Raw genomic sequence first — 20,323 nt, 5'->3', positions numbered from 1 at the left:
TAACGAGGCATAAGTGGGAATTATAATTGAATATCCATCCAATATCACATGCAAATCTCCAACACTACCACTGTAACCCTCTGAGCACAATAACACTCTTTCCCCTTACAGGAGACACAACTCACGGTAGACGCTTTTCTTTGTTAAAACGTTAACTTACCGTTCAACTCCTGGAAATGGCATACTAGTCAATTTTAGGATCACTATGCTCCTGCTGCCGCCCATTCTCTTTTACCCCTCCTACTGATTTGAGTTCGTATAACCACGCCCATTGCTCTTATTGGCCTCTTTCCCCTACGACTATCATTCACACTATGGCTTCCCTCAGCTCCTGTGACCCCCGCAATATCACCCCGTCCCTGAATTCTACCCATGCTGCCATCTTGCCACTTGTTTCCTACCTCTGCCCTCCTACCAATAATCGTTCGGATTGGTACCTCCCACTGATCCACTTCGTCTCACTCCACGGGCCCTCTTCACACATCAGATCTGTAAACACTGTGCTCTCCTACCCTTCACTGTGCGCTCCAATAGACCGTACCTATCCTGTTCTGTGTCTTGCATTCTGGAGCAGGGCGTGTCCCCCCGGTCTAATTAAGATTTGTCGCCCCTCCTTCTCCCGTCTACATCTCTTCCTGCCACTGCCACTCCCTTCCCTCCTTCCTCCTGTAATGTCCTTTCCTGTCAGTTTCAGTTTCACCTAGTGTTGCCCCTCCATTCAAACCCCTAGCCAGCATGGATCTGTCGTGGCTGCTATGGGTCTGCCTGCTGCTGGTGACCCCTACATACTTATGGAGATGAACAGCACCTTCACCAAATCACAGTTTGCTACTTAGATTTCCTGGTTCCGAAGCCTGGTGATAGAATCCTAGATCAATACATGTTGATTCCCAATTGGAACAAAATTGGCACTCATTACTGGTGCCAGTCCCTGGCAAGAAAGCAATCCATCCATTACCTTATCTGTAAGGTACTGTTATTTTATAGTGGCGAGCGGGGGATTACCATAACGGAAGGTCAGCCTTTTAAACATTCTAAATAAACAAATAGAGGCATAATGCTTTGAAAAGTCAAGCAAACACGTTGGGGCACTTAGGCTAACATATCTGAATATGGCAAACATAAATTATTGAGCTGACTTTGATAACCAGGTTAGTTGCATGGAACACATTTCACACAGAATCGCATCCAGCTTTTTTGGAGTAGATTTACAGCCTTATTCATCAACGGGCCGTTTTGCGAGCCCCTAATAGCGATTCATAGTGAATCGCTATTAAGGACTCGCAAAACGGGATTCATGTAGGAATTGCTAAATAAATAGCGATTCCTACACATTCCTTATTTGCGAGTAGCAAATTGCTAATCGCAAATAAGGAATAACTCCCCATTCATTCCTATGGGCCAAAAGGCCCATAGGAATGAATGGGGAGTATTCCTTATTTGCGATTAGCAATTAGCTAATCGCAAATAAGATAGCGATTTAAAGGGTGCCAGGGGTGTCCAAAGGACACCCTGTAGCACCCCTTAAATGCAAATTGAAACAGGTGTTGCGCACACACATGTCCAAAGGACATGTGTGTGTGCAACATGCAACTTAGAAAAATGCTTTTAAAAGCATTTTTCTAAGTTTTTGCTATTTACCGAGAGGTCTGACCTCTCGGTAAATAGCGGCCCAAAATTGCATTTTCGCAATTTTAAAATGCTTCCCCCCACATGCATCAAGCATTTTTGTAGTCGCAAACGGTGCGATTCCTTAAAATCGGCCGTTTGCGAATGCAAAAGTGCTTTTTGGGATGCATGAAGCAATTTAAGAATTCGTAACATTTTTGCGAGTTCTAAAATTGCGGGTGCTTTTAAGAAGTCGCAGATGTGCGATTTCTTAAAAGCAATGCATCATTACTTTTACAAGTGTAAATTCGCAATTAGGGTGCCAAATTTACCGAGTGGTTGAACCACTCGGTAAATTTGGAAAAAGTGTTTAAAATGCTGAAAATGTTTTTTTTTCAACATTCATGTTTCACACACACATGTCCTTAGGACATGTGTGTGTGAAACATGATGCGAAAAATACATTTCAGGGGTGCAGGGGGGGTCCTTTGGACCCCCCCCTGCACCCATGAAATTTTCAAAGTGCCACTCGCAATTTGCTAATGCCTTCCCATTGACTCCTATGGGCCTTTTGGCCCATAGGAATCAATGGGAATTGCGAAAATTAACTTAAGAATTCGGTATTCATTTGGGATTCGGTAAAAATTGCGATTTTTACCGAATCACAAATGAATACCGAAAATAATGATGCATAGCATTTTGCACTTCTTAATTTGCGATTCCTTATTTTTCGCAAATTAGGAAGTGCAAAATGTCACAATGATGCATGTGGGGGATCATGAATTGCATTTAAGGAATCTCAAATAGAGATTCCTTAAAATCAATTCTGCGCAAATGTGCGAATTCTTAAATAGCGATTTTTGCATTTGGGATGATGAATCCCAAATGCAAAAATTGCACTCGCAAAAGGCAAGATTCTGAGAATCTTGCCCTTTGCGAGTGCAATTTAGCTTGATGAATCAAGCTGACTGTCCTTGTGAAATGCGCCTGTTTGTGAACATAGGAAACGGAAGTCATCCATGCAAGAGGAAGCATTTTTGTATTGGCACACAGCCGACAAGTGGCCCTATGGTTTGTGTGGCACACTCTGGCAGCCCTAGCATTTAGCTAACAGGACTTATGCTGAATTTTGTAAGCTAATGAGTATGATGGTTAAACCGAAACAAGTACAACACACAATAAAGATGGTTGCCCTTCCTGTACCTTATTCATAATATCTCTATACCATTGTATATTAGTTCTTTACAGAGTTTTGTACTTTTTTGATACAACTGGTGTGGGGTGCAAGGCATCCACGCATCTGCTGGGACACGCTACTGCTTCCTTATAAGAAAGGTGGGTTGGGGTCCCAAAATTCAGGGTTTATTATTCGGTTGCGCAAGCCAGCTTTGCCCGTCACTGGTACCATATGGACGTCAGGATCCCATATTACAGGCCAGAGGCGGACGTGGTGCTGCCAGCGCCCCTTAACACTCTATTGCCAGTAGGGTTTCCACAAGACCCGCACGACATTCAAACATTATCCGCGACTAGTTGGGCATGGATTAAGTTGAAAACATTGACTGGATTTCGTATGCTGTACTCTCCAGCATTGCCTTTAGCTGGGAATGGCTGGATCACTATATTACGAGAAGGCTTGGTCAAGCATGCTCAGGCCAAGTTCCACCTGGTGACATTTGGCGTCCTTTTCCCCAAGGGTCATGTTTTTCCCGCACTGAGGATCCCCATTTCCGTGATGCCACAGTGATGGATCATTTTGTGCTGCTAAGATTGCAGAGGACTCTACGAGCAAACCTTCCCTGCTATCCCCTAGAACCGCCAGATTTCACATTATTGACAGGGGTTATAAAAGATGGAGATGGCAGCCATCTCACGGCGAGAATGTACAAGGCAGTGATCTCTATGCTTCCTGATCAGGACATGGGAGTGAGGGCAGCGTGGGAACAAAAGCTTGGGCACCCGATCATGGATCCGCAATGGGGCCGATGCTGTACTCAGATTCGCCGGGTAGCCCCCAACATTGGCACAAGGTGCTGCATTTTACATTTTTATGGAGGGCGTATGTGACACCTAGTAAAATGCATTGCAAAGATCCCTCTCGTCCTAACACATGCTTGAGATGTGGTTGCCCGTATGCCCATTTTCGTGCATATTACGTGGACGTGTGCCTAGATAGTGACCTATTGGTCGAGATGGTGGTCACTCCCTCACCCTTCATGGCACTTCTGGGGTACATATATAACCTTCCAAAATCTAAACAACGCTTTGTCGCCTTAGCGCTCCTGATTGCTAAGCCCTTGGATGGGGTAGTAAGCTCGCCCCTACACTGCAGGATTGGTTATGTAGTATGACATACTGTAACACCACCAGCGATACGTACGCACAGCTGCACGTCCAGTTGATATATGGCAACCGTTCCAAAATTACATATTGAAGATGAGGGAGGAAACTGACACCGCAACCTAATCCCAACATAACGGTGCGGGCGCAACAGGTGGGGGGCGCTGCGCACTGCCATATCCCCTCACAGTCTGTAGACACCTGCTGTTACTTTTCGCATCAGGGCACACATTGAATAGTAATTATGCACCCTAATCAAGCCTAGACGTTTGTACAAATGGACCTGAAAATACGCTTTCTTCACATTACTATATGCTGTAAATTGTGACATGCAATTATTTTTGTACTATATTGCCATGTAAAGTGTAATTTTATATCTTTGTCATCCTCATTTGGATTCTCAATTAAAACTTTATAAAAACAAAAACAAACTGTCAGCTAGACCCAATCATGTGACCTGGGTACCGGCTACAGGCACTAAATGGTTAAGGCAGGAAAATGCCAACTCAATAAAAGTGCCATTTTGAAAACTGCAATATATAATACGACCATAAGTAAGGATTTGTCATTACAATTCCAAAGACACCAAACCTAAACTAGTTGCTGCTTCCATTTGGAAATTACTGCTTATTAAATGCAATAGGATAACTCTAATGTTAATCTATGGGAGAGGTAGACCTCGCAGTAGTAAAAAACCAATTTAAGAGTGTTTCACTACCAGGACTTGTAACACTTAAAAGTACATGTCCAATGTTTTAAGAACACTGAACCCTGCCCTCTAAACTGTCCAGGACCTACCCTAGGGGTGACGTATTTGTATTAAAAAGGAAGATTTGGGCCTGGCAAAAAGACTATTTTGCCAGGTCGAGAGGAAATTTAAAAACTGCACAAACAGGCTGCAGTGGAAGGCCTGAGACATGTTTAAAGGGTTACTTAAGTGGGTGGCAAAATCAATGCTGCAGGCCCACTAATAGCATTTAATTTACAGGTCCTAAGCACATGTAATGCCACTTTACTAGGGATTTACAAGTAAGTTTAGATATGCCAATTTGGGGCTAAGGTAGTGTTACAATGCTTTAAGGAGTGACCACATGCTTTTTAATACTGGCTAGCAGTGGTAAAGTGCACAGAGAACTAAGGCCAGCAAAAATCAAATCAGCAAAAATGGAGGATGATGGCAAAAGGCTTGGAGAAAGTGCACCCTAACGCTGACAAGTCTAACATACATAGTATTCTTTTTTGTAGTTCTATAGAGCGCAAACTTGGCCAATGTGCATTAGTGTGCTTTACTTGAGCACAAGACTTCATTACAAAAGGTCAGATTCCTTTTTTCTCCTTTCTTATTAGGCACATGGAGATTTAATGATTTTCCCGGAATCACAGAATGTTGAGCTAATATCAGGACTTGAACCTGGTTTCCTAATTCCAAGGTCAGCAGCGGGGAATGAGGTGCATGGTTAAAGCAACACAAAGAGGGACGGGCAGTGGGAAATAATGCAACACCCATCCTGATGCTTTGATGTCTTACCACAGGGCATCTCTCTACTCTCATCTCTCTCCTCTGTCTTGCCTCCTACCATTTACAGTTCAGCAGGTTTCATACAAACTATGTGGTACATTTTGCCGACTGCATTTTAGGAAATGTTGTGTTGTCTCGGAGGAACCTGTTTGCTTTCCATGGAAAAAGTTTACATAAAGCTTTAACCCCTTGCGTGCTCCCGTCGGCCATTGGCCGACGGGAGCACTACCTCGCAAGTGCTGCCGTCGGCCAACGGCCGACTCAGCCCGCCCATTTTGCAGAAGTGCGCATTGCCGCGAAATCGCGGCCGCAGCAAAGGGGTTCATATCATAAAAAGCACATGTAAGTACCCAACTAATATGTCATATCCTCCTAGTACATTTATGAAAACTATATCAGTTTAAAACAGTATAATCAGTTAAAAACAATCCCTTTTCAAACCCCCCGGAAATGTAAATGCAACAAGTCACACAAAGAAAAAAAAAATTATACAAATTAAAAATGCAATAATCAAATGGGAGCACCCTTAGAGACAGTGTTATTAGATCTGTTACAAATGGCCATCTGTTATTACTTATCAACCACGAGTCCAATTAAGTGAATATTCTTCATCTATGGTCCCTGGTTGTAGTTAGATTCAGCGTACAAGATATGTCAACTTGTTTTGGTGGACTTAAACAGATTTCAACCACCTTCTTCATGTCAAAGTATTTGGGGATGAACCTCTCAGATTAAAAATGACAATTGTTTCATTGTCTACAAAGAAACAGACATATAACAAAAGATTTAAACCAACATGGGGTATCACAATCTTAAAAAGCTGTATGTCTAGTCTCCACTTGGTGACACTTGAAAATCAATTAATTCCCTATGGTCTCCACCCGAGTCTGGGGTCCCAGTGTGGGGTATATTTATTGAGAATCGTCAGCCTTGGTATTCAGAACCAGGGCAGGCCCCTCCTACCAATATAGGGACGTATCTGAGCACAGTTCTGGAGTACCGCTCATGTGTGAGGACGGCAGTTGGGAGTAATCACAAACATTAGGTTCTTCTATGGGGGTATGTCCTAGGAATAACTGAAGGCTATTCCTCCCTTTATAGAGGCCTTGCAATTCCAAGGAGTGAGTAAATACAAGTCTTCCACAATATATACAACAATAATATTGTACAGCGTCTACAGTGTAACGTGGTGAGTGAAGAAGAGAATGATGGCCCTATTTAGAATAAACGGTTTGAATGTGAAAAAGATTGTAAGAGAGTATGCGAGGGGGTTCTTAGTTTACTTTCTGGGGTCCCCGTATTGGTACAAGGGGCCTATCAGGACGCTTGTTTGATAAGCAATAACGGATAAGCATTTGTAACAGATCTAGTAATACTGTCTCTAAGGGTGTTCCCATTTGCTTAATGCTTTTTTAAATTTTTATAATTTTTGTCTTTGTGTGACTTGTTGCACTGACATTGCTGGGGGGTTTAACCCTTTCCGTTCTACCGTCGGCCGACGGGAGCACTACCTCGCGGGTGCTCCCGTCAGCCAATGGACGACGGAGCCCCGCCCACTCAATAGAACGCCCGCACCGCGGCGGAAAATCAGGCGCGGTTAAGGCGTTAAAAAGGGATTGTTTTTACTTCATGATATTGTTTTTAACCGATATAGTTTTCATATATGTACTAAGAGGATATGACATATAAGTTGGGTACTTACATGTGCTTTTTATGCAGGTGCAGCCGGCACAGGTAACATCTGTAGGTGGTGGGGCGGTGTTATTGGGAAAATAGATGGGCAGACGATGGTTTAGGGAAACTAAAATAAAAAATAAATGAAACCACTTACGTTGTGCTCGCCGCATCACTGAGTCAGCAATGCAGCAAGCACAAGGTAAGTGGTTTTATTTATTTATTTCACTATCCCGTCGTCTGTCCACTCACCCTACTAGCTTTTCTCCACCCCACCGCTTCACCAATGTTACCTCTACCAGCCGCACCTGTTGTGGAGGTTGGGAGAATTCATTGTCTAAGTGGTGTGGTTGATCGATCAAATCTATTGTGTGACACATTGGTTCCAAGGGGAATTTTTTATTCTACTGACTTGTAGTGCCCTGTTCCCTTTGTGTGAAGGTCCCATCTGATTGTTTCTATTGCTTTCCTAGAACAACGCAACTCCTGTCCTTTGTGAACCTGGATGTTTGCCCTAGATAAACATGTCTATTCACCCAGATTAGCGGTTGTTATAGTCAGTCTGGCATCATGAAATTCATGCCTGCTGCTTCAAAGAGCCTTCCTGCACCTTTGTCAAGCCTGCATGGAGAGGATATACTCCAGATATAGCCAATAGTGTCACACAAAATGATGGGACCCCCTGCAAAATGTGACGAGGGACCCTGGCATCTCCCAGATTGCACAGACATTCATTGGTGTTGGGCTCAACGAGAGCCCCCTAAATAGTTGGCCCTCCCCAATGCTGCAGGGTCTGCTCAGGAAAGCAGAGTGGGTTTCCTCAACATTTAACTATTTTGTAGGTCTCGCCTAGCATTGCAGTGCGAATGCACTGCCATCGCTTTGCGAGGCATTCAGTATATACTGTATCGTGGAAGCTTTATGGAAGCTCCTCCCACTCTCTGCCCATTGGCTTTTGTCTTAAATGCTCCCTTCCGATTGGTTTGAGGCTTATTAGTCCCTCCTCATTCATCATTTGCATCCTTCCACGGCTACCAGCCCCCTTTACTTACAACAGTATTTTCCTTCTCCCTCCCCTCCTTCAGTCCGTGACTTCTCAGACCACATTATTGTATGTACTCCCCTTATCTCTCTATGCTCCATCGCATAGCCCATTCCTACTCGTGCACTCAGGTTATATTGAGCTGTTATGTTTGTACTAGTTGATCCAATGCCCATTAGATTCCCCATGTTAGACTAATGTTCTGATTTGTTACCTTTGCCTCAAATTGTAAAGCGCTCTGATATCCTTCGGGATCAAGTTCGCGCTATATAAAACTTTATAAACAAACAAACACTAGCCCCCCACTCCCGTTCGTGCCTTCTTCCTACCAGCACTACCGATTCTAATGCAATAGGTCTCGCGTAAATGCGAGTCCTATTGCATTTTCGAAGCTTGTTTTAAGTATTTTTGCACTCTTCGATGTCCAGCATTATTTGGGCTGTTTTTAGTAGGATTTTGTTTGGTTTTGGGCTTCCTGTTAGAGGGGGTTGGACTTGTGTTTTAGCCATCTGATTCTCTACATTCTACTTTCATTTTGGCGCTTGCTCTATTTCCTGTCCCAAACGGACAATGCTGCCGCAAGTTCGCTATTCTCTGGGCTGTACTTAATGTGAAGCATGAGGACACACTGCTTTGAATATTTAAAAAATAGAAACAGAAAATGCTTTTGACTGCCAGCGCATTTTAGCCCTCACAGCAGCTGTGCAACACTTGTCCCCCCCGATGTGGAAGCTGCAGTGACTAGTGCAGGGGGGCGCTGTCGCCGACAGTAGCCAAGTGATTCTGCTGAAAACCAGCTGTAGGAATTAAAAATGTGCACAAAATAAAGCAGGACATTCATTTCAGATGTTCAAGGTAGCTAACAATGTCTTAATTTGTCATCTTTCGTTTTCTATGACTAAGAAGCACGGAACAGAAAGTGGATGACAGTTCAAGGGTAACGGCCAGTGCTTGAATTCTGTTCGGTATCAACCCTTTAACGCTGTTCCCCACTGTACTGTCTGGTACCAGTCTGATACTGTAAAAGGTACCAATGCCTAAATGAGGTGCACATTGGGGGCATCTCGGTGCATCGAGCGCAGCCAGCCAGCCAGCCGAGTAACTGCAGAGACTACAACTGTGGAGTACTGAAGCTCGCCATATGCGTGAGTTCACTTCCGGGGTTGTCTTGAATGTGTGTGTGTTGAGATTCTTCTTTCGGGCTATTCAAACCCCTGGGAAATCTATTTAAGTAGTATGGTTGCCATTGCTAGAGAGACTGAGAGGCTAGTGGACGCGGCTGCATAGGGTAGCACAGGAGCAGGTACAGCGCGGGTATTGACAACTGCGGTGCAGTGGAGGAGCTGACTCAAGGGATAAGGAGCAAAGCATCAAGCGGCCTGAACAGTCATTGTTTGACCTCATTGTGAAACGTTCAAATCCCTGCGGGTTCACTTAGCCATTCATCCTTTCGAGGAATCCCTGTGGGTTAACTCAGCCTTTCAAGGTCAATAAAATGAGTACAATTGAGTTGCGCAACCACAAAGATCTTTTCATTCATATTTGCTTGCATATATTGCTTGCTTGTTCTGCCCTGAAACCCAAGAACATCTCGCTGGTAAAGTCCAAAATAGTACAGGCTCATTTAGTCTTGCTTTGTATCTGTAGAGGCATCCTCATTCAATTCTAGACTGGACTGCGCCTTATGGGGAAGTGCCAGTCTGAGAACTTTATGGTTGTTGTCTTCTATCATTTTACTGATGAAAATAGCAGTAATGCAGTGCTGCTTTAAAGGCACAATAGAAATGGCATCAATAGTTTATTAGATCATGCATTTTTTACATCAAAATTAAAGGCCTTTGGCAGTTCACATTTTTGGCAATGGTTGTTTGCCATAATATCATTGAAACACATTTTACTACATTTGTGTCTCCTATTGTTCATGTAGGGTTGGTGTCTTTCTTGATTTGTGCACAATTTGGTACCTTTATTTATTTATTTATTTATTTATTTGGAGAGTTTTATATAGCGCGAACTAGACCCGAACCGAATCAGGTATCAGAGCGCTTTACATAGCACCAGTTACGTTACATGAGGACACACTTTCATTTTAGGCACGAGGAGATTAAGTGATTTGCCCAGAATCATAGGAGGTTTTTGGCGTCGTTACCGAGACTCGAACCCAGATCCCCAGGTCCGAGTTCGAGCGCCTTAGCCGTTCTTGCAAGCATGCTTTGGTGTATTTGTTCATGTATTATTTTTTCATCTTGTGTGCAGGATTTGGTGTCTCTTCATTGTATAGTGCTCGTAGTCTCTCTTCTTGTATGTATTATCATTGGGTTGAGCCTACTGCTTTATATTTTTTGTATAAACCGCTGTCAGAAATGTTCAGCTGTGGAGGGAAAGACAGTCACCCAGGCCCTTGTCAGCAGCAGACTCGACTACGGAAACAGCCTCTATGCGGGAGCCCCGACCAAGCTCATCAAACGACAACAATGCATCCAAAACGCCTCTGCACGACTGATCCTCAACGTACCATGCCAAGGCCACATCACCCCCACCTCAGAAACCTGCATTGGCTCCCCATCAACAAGAGGATATCCTTCAAGCTCCTCACCCAGGCACACAAGGCACTTCACAAGACCTGCCCAGCCTACCTCAAAAGACGGCTCTCCTTCTACATCCCCAACCGCCAGCTACGCTCCGCCGACCTCTCACTCGCCACTGTCCTGTGCATCCGAAGAACAACCACGCGGTGGGAAATCCTTCTCCCACCTTGCCGGCAAGACATGGAACACCCTCCCACTGAGCCTACGACAGACCCAAGACCTGCTGACCTTCAGGAAGATACTCAAGACCTGGCTGTTCGATCAGTAGCCCCCCCTCCCCAGTGCCTTGAAACCCTCGCGGGTATGTAGTGCGCTTTACAAATGATTGATTGATTGATTGATTGATGGTCATCTAGGCTTTCACCCACCTCAGGCAGAACAGTTAGCACCATTTAGTTGGGTATTCCGCAAATGTTAATTGTAATCCAGTTTGTGGCTATGCACGGTAGAAGGCATATACTGTCATCATTCATTGTAACGTGGTGAGGTTTGAATGCGTTTGTTGAGAGACACCCCTTGTAACATTCTTGGCAGTACTGCAATTGCATCTCTTAAGTTTCCTGTTTAGAATGCTCTAGGTTTGAAGCATATAACCAACTGACTGTGCAGCTACCCATCAGGACAGTGCCATAGATGAGCATTGGCGTCCTGGAGAAGCACCACTTGTAGTTTAAAAATTTAGCCTGGACTGATTGATTCAAGCGGTTTGGAAGCTTTCAGCATGGATCACATAACCGACTCTTGGGATGTGATTTAGTGAATTTGTTACATTTGCATCCCATCCTACAAATTCAGAGGGCGCCTGTTCCGTGCACTTCTCCATCCTGCCTGTTTTCTTTTGCTCCTGCATGGTTTGTGCACCGATCTTGTAATTGTACATATTCAACCATTGTTCAATTATATTGCTTATGAGTTTTAAAAACATTTTTTACTATCAGCATTTTTGGTACAGTCCACGCTGACACTCAAACACGGTTCCCCAGTCCCTAAGTCGGCAGTACTGTTTGTTAACCACAATGCTAAGGTTCTCCTGTTTCTGTCAGGCTGTGGTAAATAAATAAATAATACCCTATTTTTGACTAGACATATATCATAACAGATAGCTCAATAAATAAGAGTCAAGATTCGAGGTAGTAGGAGTTTTGCAGGTTTAATACAGCATAAGGACAGGAACAGGACAACCTGCATAGGAATAGGATGGCAGGGTGACAGGGCCCAGCAGCTGCTGGGGCTGGATCTGGGATGAGCGCGCTGACTTTTAATAACAATACATGAGCATATATACATAACGCAAACACATAGCATTACATTGCAGTAGGCGTAGCAGTGGGTGGAGCAATAGGTGTGACGCGTAGCAGTCGCGAAAGATAAAGGCAAAAGTAGGTGTAACTGGGCGTATACATAGACATGTGGTGCAGACGTAACAGGATATGTCATGAATGGGGCGGAAACCATGGAGGGGGCTACCTAAGGAGCCGGGACCTCTAACCTGATGGTGCGCGCAAACTAGCAATGACGTATCACTAGGAGAAGCTGGGGGCTATGAACTCTGTGCTAGGAGCAGAGACTGAAGTCTGGAGGGTCGGAGCGACATGTACCTAAACCCTATCTAGTATCTGATGTTTAGGGAACATGTTGATATGAACTAGAAGTTAGGAGGGGAAAGGCTAACTTGATTCTAAGACTGGACCATGCATTATTCTACATGTAGTGCGTGATGAAGAATATGAAGAATATGAAATGACCATTAAATGCAGTATTTCTCTAACGTGGAGGCGTGAAGGCTAGACAATGACGGAAACTATTGATGCAGTTCAGTAGCTTAGGAATGCAGAGAAGGAGGACTGAACTGATAACTGGAACTATAACATATTCTTGGCAGACTCAGAGACTGAGCCAGGCTGGACCGGGCACTGCGAGGCAGGAAGTAAGTGAAGGGTCGAGGATACAGGTGGGGGCTGTATCCCTCCTCAGCGAGGCTTCAGGAGACAGGAGCTGAATCTGGTGTCCGGGCCCTTTTGAGGCCTAGAAACGGGGACTTTATAATGGAATAACGTGCACACTGAGAAACGTGGCAACGTAGCTTTACATAGGCCTGATATTCGTATTATTCACGAGGACTGGAAACTGGCATACTAGAGGGGGACACAACTGTAATTGCGTCATTAATCAGACATGGGGAATGCATATGCATATTTAATCATGCACACATAACATATGATGGATGACACGTAGGGACACAGAACATGGCAAAATTTACTTTTCCACATTCCCTCCTTGTCACTACGTTTCCATCAGGAAACATCAATATTCATGATACCATCTATCATTTCATACAGTATCATTTGCTCGTCTCGAATTATCCTGGAACGGGATTTAGAACTGGGCTTGGGACTAGGAATACAAGAGGTAGCACAAATGCCGCAAATCGCAGGGCCACATTGTATACAGAGGCAGCAGCTGAATATGATCGCTACTGCAATACCTAGAAAGGACAATATTTTCCATCCCCATGCGGAAATTATATTCCAGAACCAACCGGACCATGTCCAGGTGCCTGGATCTTGGTGTATCAGATGGGCAATTTTATGGAGTCTGGTTATAGCTGAATAAACAGACGGCGCGTTATTTGGAATGAAAATGCAGCAACTAGATCCGATGACTCTACAGGCCCCGCCCCTATCGGCCAGTATGACGTCAAGGACGAGACGATTCTGTAAAACGACAAATCTCATAGCAGATTGCTCTTCAGTTAAGTTACCTAGAGCAGAGGCAGTCTCATTTACTACAGCTTCAAGGGTTCTGGTTAACCTACGGATTAGTTTACTATTCTGGATAGGTCCTATAAAGAAAAAGAAACCTCTATTGAAATCGGTATATTGTTCTAGAGTGGTTTCAGTATAATCGACAATTGGGGACTCCCTTCTATGTCTAATGTGTACTAGATGTGTATTTCTATGATAATCAGGTGGGGCTAGGAAAACTGGTGGCAGTAGGAAGGCAATGTAACAGGTTCCCTCCCAATCGAGGGGCAGACGAATATATGCGGTTTGACCACAAATAAAATATGAATGACGTGAAGCTTTGAAAATAGATTTCCCACTGTCACTATACTTGACAATAGTAGTACAATCACTATGTCCTACATGTACGGAACCATTATTTCGGACACATAATTCGCCTTTGACTGGTAGTACTGAAATAGCAGGTAAGTCTGGAGTAGTATCAGACTGAACATTCAGGACCATGAAATTCGACGAATAATTACCTAAATTATACACTTCATTTTCTAGATCTAAACCTGTTCTGTGGGGGAGACCTTGCTTGTCTGGAAAACATGTACTGTTAAGAAAAAACATATCTGTTGAGGATGACGTTAACGTGGACCATGCTCCACACGAACCATTATGTGAAAAAGGATAAGGAAAGAGTGGCAGAACTCCCTTCGGTGTCTGGAAAGGGGGGAGTTGACCACACACCCAACAATTAGTGGTATTGCTGGTCTGGTGTGAGTAATGTAACATGCGGATAAATGAGTTATTACGCATAGCGAGGCGGTAGGACAGTTCATGAGGGGGCAGATCACTAAACGTGTGCTCTACTGTAGCATTAGCAGACTTATTTACATGTGAAACTGGGAAACATAGGTAAAATGCATAACTGGTGCAGGAAATCATAAGGCTGGAAAACAATATGAAACATAGAAAAACGATACATCGGATTGAGTTTTGACTAACTCTCTCACTATGGGGGTCTATTTTATACATGTCAGAAACAGTCTAACCGTTTCACCTAGGGGAGGACTTAGACAATCAAACTGACTGACTCATTTTACTAGACCTTAATTTCTGTTTATACTCCTGCTGCGGAGTTTTCTCTAACAGGGGGGGTTTTGAATCAATGTCATTTGCGGGACAGTCCTTGAGAACAATATTCTGGCAATCCTTTGAATCCTGGGAAATGTTCTTTAAGACGGGTTTCAGTCCATTAAAAAGTTTAATATGAGAAAGGTGTACCCAGCCTTTGCGTCCTTCCAACTTCACGGCTGTACGGGTAGTGAGGAGGACCTGTCGGGGCTCTTTCCATCGAGGCTCCAGCGGACTTGATCTGTCAAAGTTCCTCACCATCACCATGGATCCTGGAACGATTTCATGCGGTGCCACCTCGGTATTGTCTGGAAATGCGGCGGCAACCTGTGAACGACATGAGTTGAGGGCAGACATCAAGGAAGCTAGGTAATCTGTCAGCATATTACTTGAAACATCGGTAATACTTCGGGGTCTAGGAGTACCCCACATATTTGGGGGGCGGCCGAAAACGACCTCATACGGGGACAGACCTGATCTGGAATGTGCGACCATGCGCATATAAAATAAAGCGACTGGCAGAGCTACTAGCCAGTCCACACCTTTTTCTTTACATATTTTGGCGACTCGGACTTTCAGAGTCTGGTTATGTCTCTCAACGAGACCGGCTGCTTCAGGATGGCGTACACAATGGAACTTCCACTGGTACCCTAACAAAAGGGAAACATGCTTCATGAGTTCAGATGAGAATGGCTGGCCGTTATCAGAATATACGACTCTAGGGAGTCCATAACGGGGGAAGAACTCACGAACCAACTGCTTGGCAGTGGTCGCGGCTGTGTAATCTGGGACTGGATATGCTTCTGTCCACCTGGACAAAGCGCATACAACTACAAGGACATACTTGAAACCTCGACATCGCTCCATCTGAATATAATCCATCTGGAGGACTTCAAAAGGGTGGTCAGGGGGCTGGAAACCACCTTGTTCCACCGGGACACTTTTACCTGGATTAAACTGACAACATATCATACAGGTACGGACTTTCTGCTTAGCTGCAGCTCGTAAATGCTTGTTGAACCAAATGTTCTGGATACTGTCTAACATGGCTTTTTCCCCTAAATGTGCTGGACTATGTGCGGTATTAATAATGACTTGAACCATAGAGTCGGGGAGAAACCATGTGGCTCTACCCTTTGTTAACCATCCTTGATCTGTCTGGACCCCTCCTTGTTCGGACCATTTCTTGATTTCTTCGGGAGTAGCATGTAACTGGATATCTATGACATCTTGAGTAGGGTCCTTAACTGTCATACATGTAGTCGGATCTGGAGCATGTGTCTGTGTCGGATTAACTTGAATGTCTGGAGTCTGTGCTGTAAGCTTGGCTGTGCGATCTGCTAGATCATTACCTTGGGAAATAATGTCAGTGACTTTCGTATGTGCTTTGCATTTCATGATAGCAATGGATGTCGGTAAATGTATGGCATCTAACAGAGCTTGAATAAGGAGACCATGCTGAATCTTGATTCCATGAGAAGTCATGAAACCTCTCTCCTGCCAGAGCACTCCGAAGTCGTGTACAACTCCAAATGCGTAGCGTGAATCTGTGTAAACATTAACTTTCAGGTTCTTGGCGTGTATACAGGCATGTGTCAGAGCAACTAGCTCTGCTGCTTGAGCGGACAGAGTATCAATACGGTGTGTCTCAATAACCTCGGTGTCAGTAGTCACTGCATACGCGGCTACTAGTTCTCCTGTACTAGTTCTCATACATGAACCATCCACATAAAGTGTCAGGTCGGGGTCTGGTAACGGAGTATCTGTCAGATCTTGTCTTGGCTTTGTCGTAATGTTAACTACTTCCACACAGTCATGTGGGTCAGGATTCGAAGTAACTGATGGTAACAGTGTAGCAGGATTTAAAATGTTGCAGCGTCTGATTTCTATGTGTGGCTGGAACAGTGTCAATTCATAACCTGTTAAACGTGCAATTGTCAAGTGCTGAGTTTGTGTTCGGTTCAGAAGAACTTCCACAGAATGTGGAACTTGTACTGTCAGAGAGTGTCCTAAAACTATGGAATCACTTTGTCTGATAGCTAGTGCTGTGGCTGCAACTGACTTGAGGCACGCAGGCAAAGCCTGGGCGACTGAATCTAGTGTGCTAGAAAAATAAGCACAGGGCTTGTATTGTCCTGCTTGATCTTGTGTGAGAACAGATAATGCTGTACCTTCACGTTCAGTAACGAAAAGTGTAAAAGGCTTACTGTAGTTCGGTGTCGCTAGAACTGGAGCTTGGCATAAAGCTTTCTTTAACTCGTTGAAACTAAGTGTATGTTCAGATGTCCAAGGGAGAACAGTCGATACGGCTGCCTCCTGTGTCGTTAACTGTATCAGTGGTTTGGCTAGAAATGCATACTGGGGAATCCATTGTCTGCAGTAAGAAGTGAGGCCGATAAAAGCACGTACCTCCTTCTGGGTCTTGGGCTGAGGAAGACTCGCTATTAACTGGATACGGTCTGGTGTCAACTGCCTACCCCTCTTGGACAGTAAGTGTCCTAAGTATACCACTTGCTGGACACAGAATTGAAGCTTAGAAGGGGACACCTTGTGCCCCATCTCGGCTAGGAAATACAAAACCGTTAGTGACGCTCGCTCGCAATCACGTTCAGAACGGGCTGTGATCAGTAGATCATCGACATACTGGAGCAGGGCAGTGTCAGTTGGCATGTGAATGTTGTCTAGTTGTCTCTTGAGTGCTTGACTGTAAATACTAGGACTTTCTGTGAAACCTTGAGGAGCTCGTGTAAACATATAGCTCCTTCCATTTAAACAAAATCCGAAAAGGAACTGGCTGTCTGGATGAATAGGAACACTGAAAAATGCGTTCTTGAGGTCTATGACCGTGAAGAACGTGGCTTCGGAATCAATGGCTGTCAATAGGGAAGAGATGTCTGGGACAACTGGGTACTGCGGAATAATACATTTATTGAGCTCTCGTAGGTCGATCACTAATCGATATACTGGGGGTGCATTTGGATCAGTACGTTTCATAACTGGAATGATCGGAGAATTGCATACGTTGGAGTCAGTTTCTACAACCACTCCTTGAGCGATGAGCTCGTCAATAATTTTGGATAAGGCTGCTACAGCCTCGGGTGGCAATCTGTACTGTCTGATTCGTGGTAACACTACACCTGGTTTGAGAGTCACACGATAAGGTGTGATTTACATATAACCTACATCAGTTGGACCTTGCGCCCATAAATGCTGTGGAACATTAGACAGTCTTGAATCAAAATCTCGTAATACATAGTGACCCTTAAAGTCACGTAGGAACAATCGTATTCCCTCTGGGGAACAGCATATAACTGCACCTAACTCTTTCAGTGTTTTAATGCCCAATAGGTTTTCTGGACATGACTTAGTAAGTAACAGATCAGTAGTACGGGACAATGGACCTACTTCTAGAATAACTGGCTTTGAAATCTCATTTACGATAGGTTTTCCTGAAAATCCAAGGGAAACATTTCTTGAGCCTGAGAGCGGAGCCCCTGGAACTTCGGCATGACTAATTGTGGTCCTACTTGCCCCTGTATCAATCAAAAACTTTCTGTCTTTCCCTAATACTTGACTGTGAACATAGGGACCTTCTTGATCTACAGGTATCTCGATGAGAGGCAAGCCTACCTCCCTCTCTAGGCTGTTTCATGAATACTGCTGGTACTCTGGATACTCAGACTGTGCATACTGGTACATCTGCGATGTAACATGCTGTGTTGCAGCGATAGGCTGCGGTACTGTAACTATCTGTTGTGCATTCTGTGGCTGAGGAGTCTGTGAAACTTGCTCTTGTCTAGGCGGACGTGGTCTTTCCTTAGTCTTACCAGTAGCTATGTTGTGTTTCAGAACTGCACACTCATTTATAAAATGACCTGGCTGTTTACAATAATTGCAGTTCCCTTTAACGGGAGCTGCAGGATGACTGGCTTGATTCGGACCCCTCTTCTGACTGTCTTGAGGAACAGATTGTGCAACTAGTACTTTCATTTTCGTGTCTTTCATACGTTTTCTCTCGTGTTCTTGCTCTTCCCTGATTCTATTCTGGTGGTACTGGAGCATCTGGAGCATCTGGGACGGAGTATTAGCTTGCCAGGTGCTTTCGACTTTCAAAACTCGGTTTTTAACTTGTGGGCTTGAATTCTCGACTAATTTAGTAACAAAAAGGTGAGGGTATGACTCACTACTTGTCTTGAGGCCACTATTGATGCTAAAACATTTTTCAAACCTAGAATAGAAATCACTAATATCTTCCTCTTGTTTCTGTTTACAGGCTGAGATTGCATCCCAGTCTTCTTTTCTAGTTGTCAATAATCTGGGTAGAACTTGAATCAATAATTCTGGTAATTCTTTACATTTCTCTCCTAGACCAGTACCTGATACTCGTGCCTTGTCTTCAGCTTCTAGAACTGCCCAATCGATCTTTTTCTCTCCCACCTCCCATTCTTTTTCCTTTAGCTTTTCATACACCCCTGCGGGCAACAGGACCTTTAACATTTTAATGATATCTGGGTAAGTGTATTCTCCCATACGGAGCATGTCTTTTAATTCTCTATGGAACCCTGCTGGATCTTTGTCATGACAGGGAATTAATTTCTTCATTTAGAGGAGTTCCATCTTTGTAATCGGGGTGTAAACAAACACTCGTTGCATTTCACCGTCCTCTGTCTTAACTGGATGCACTTCTCGTAACGGGTTCTGTCTTTCCATGTAAAATGGTTTACTTTCTGGGGGTGAGACATGAACAAAATGCGGGTTCAGAAACGTTCTATATTTGTGGCGCTGCTCTAGAATGACACTAATTAAGTCAGTACCTAGACCTTTCCATCTATACTGGAGTAACTCGTTCAGGATATCGTGTAACGGACCTGGATCAGAGTGCTGACCCTCATACAGAGTAATGAGGTGCTGGATCATATACATACCCACCAGTCGCTGCTCGGCTGGGGGCAATTTCAGAAACATTTGTGCCACTATTTCGTCTGGAAAAGTGGTAGAATCAGTAATCCATCGGACTGCTGATCGGGCTAGTTCCTGTTCATGCATGGTACTTAACTCACTGTAACCGATTCGTGATTTCAGAATGTGATCGGTAGCTTGGAATACTTGTTCTAGGGAACCTTGTTCTGGTGCTGAATGATGGAAAATTGACTTGTGTTCTAGGCGTAAATGGCGATCTGGAAATCTAGATTTTCCTACATACGCTATTCTGGCGGGATTCTCGTCCTCTACCTCTTCAGTATCAGAGTTACTTTCTTTCTCGCTTACTTGTGCTGCTTTACGTTGTTCGTGTATCTTTATTATTTCTCTACGGATTTTCTTGTACATACTCTCCATGGCACTAATGGTATTGTGCTTACCCTCGGCTATATTATCACTCCACTTTGTCAGGGTTTTCATTTCGGCCGGGTCTTTAGACGGGTAATCTTGTTCTCTTATTAGACAGTTAATTAAAAACTTTAATATCATACGCTGGATCTCAGCTTTCCTTTGAGACATGGCATCACTAATACTTTCTGGATCATCCCCTCTACGGATGAAACGATATATTCTGTCTAGATCTTCTTTCATATTGGGTAGGGTGACTAGATACTCGGTCACCCTCCTTACGCGTACTGAATATAAAACCATATTATTCTCGCCTGGGACTGGGTCATAGGCACATTCGCCAAGGGCTTGCCTGATT

The 20,323-nt window shown here is 44.1% G+C and overlaps 1 protein-coding gene across 1 annotated transcript in view; it reads left to right on the top strand.

Moving 5' to 3' along the window:
* Positions 1 to 20,323, top strand: part of ARG1 (arginase 1) — a 176,650-nt gene that overhangs the window by 72,408 nt on the left and 83,919 nt on the right. The gene's annotated exons all lie outside the window — the stretch shown is intronic.

The sequence above is a fragment of the Lissotriton helveticus genome, chromosome 6, assembly GCF_964261635.1.
Source record: "Lissotriton helveticus chromosome 6, aLisHel1.1, whole genome shotgun sequence".
Taxonomy (NCBI): domain Eukaryota; kingdom Metazoa; phylum Chordata; class Amphibia; order Caudata; family Salamandridae; genus Lissotriton; species Lissotriton helveticus.
This window is presented reverse-complemented; position numbering and strand designations above follow the sequence as displayed.